Source organism: Colobus angolensis, unplaced genomic scaffold (genome assembly GCF_000951035.1).
Source record: "Colobus angolensis palliatus isolate OR3802 unplaced genomic scaffold, Cang.pa_1.0 Scaffold914, whole genome shotgun sequence".
Classification (NCBI taxonomy): domain Eukaryota; kingdom Metazoa; phylum Chordata; class Mammalia; order Primates; family Cercopithecidae; genus Colobus; species Colobus angolensis.
In genome coordinates, this window is record NW_012123088.1 from 11678 (window position 1) to 12797 (window position 1120).

The 1120-nt window shown below is 49.1% G+C and overlaps 1 long non-coding RNA gene across 1 annotated transcript; it reads left to right on the forward strand.

Annotated features, from left to right (window-relative positions):
- LOC105504421 lies at window positions 1-936 on the forward strand. Its single transcript, XR_001000610.1, has 3 exons — window positions 1-22; window positions 331-588; window positions 877-936. It is a non-coding gene; the product is annotated as an uncharacterized LOC105504421 (long non-coding RNA).
- The last annotated feature ends 184 nt before the right edge of the window (window positions 937-1120 follow it).

Sequence of the window (1120 nt, forward strand, 5' to 3'; positions counted from 1 at the left end):
CTTTGCGGATCCTGTGAGGAGGGTAGGGAAGGGGGCTGAGGGTTTGGTGTCTTTAATTCCGGTTTCAGAATATTCACATTTTCCCGGCCTCCTGGGGCTCTGGGGCCTTAGCAATGGCATAGGCACATCTATAAGGGTATTTTGGTTAAAATGCCTTTCATAATTCCCGTCCCAGCACCTAACAGAATGCTCAGCCCAGGTGGCATTTAGTTAATGCATAATGAAGGAATGAATGAAGGAGCAATCTGATTTCACCCTCTTTGCTTCTAGCTCCCGCCAGCGGGAGGCAGGGGTCTCTGACCTCCAGTGCCCTCTTTCTTGCCCCTGTAGTTTCTGGTGTCGGCAAGTTCCAGCACCACATGCTGCGAGTCTACCCCACGCTCAGTCTCAGATGTGGCATCAGGCTCCACCCCAGCGCCTGCTCTCTGCTGCGCACCCTACGATAGTCGACTGCTGGGCAGTGCACGACCAGAGCTGGGCACCACCTTGGGCATCTATGGAGCCCCCTACACAGCCGCTGCAGCTGCCCAGAGCTACCCTGGCTACCTGCCCTATAGCCCGGAGCCCCCCACACTGTATGGGGCACTGGTGAGTACAGGAGTGGAGTCCCAGGGTCGTGAGCAGTAGAGACAGATGAAATCCAGAGAAAGTCAAGGAAAGACTCACACTCCTGAGGAAAGGAAATGGTTAGGACTGTGCATAAGGAGGACAAAAAAATACAGTACATTACAGTTTGCAGAACTTGAACTTCATACTGTTTAGAAAACATTTATACTTCTGTTAATTCTGTGAGGTAAGCAAGTAATCATTAATCTCAATTTATAAATGAGGAAATAGAGGTGCACAGGGGTTCAAATACTTTACCCAATGTCACAGGGATACAAAGGGTCAGAGAAAAGCTCCTGAAGAAGAGTAAAGCAGGAAATGCCCCAGCTGGTGTGTGTTGTGTGTGGAGAGGAGGGGGAGGGGTAAGTGATACAGTAATAACAGCAGCTAATATTTAACTACTGCCTACTCTGCACCAGGGATTCTGCCAAGCATTCTGCTAGCATGGTCTTCTTCAATAACCTATAAGTACTATTATCTCCATTTTACCAAGGAAAAAGTTGAGGCACAGAGT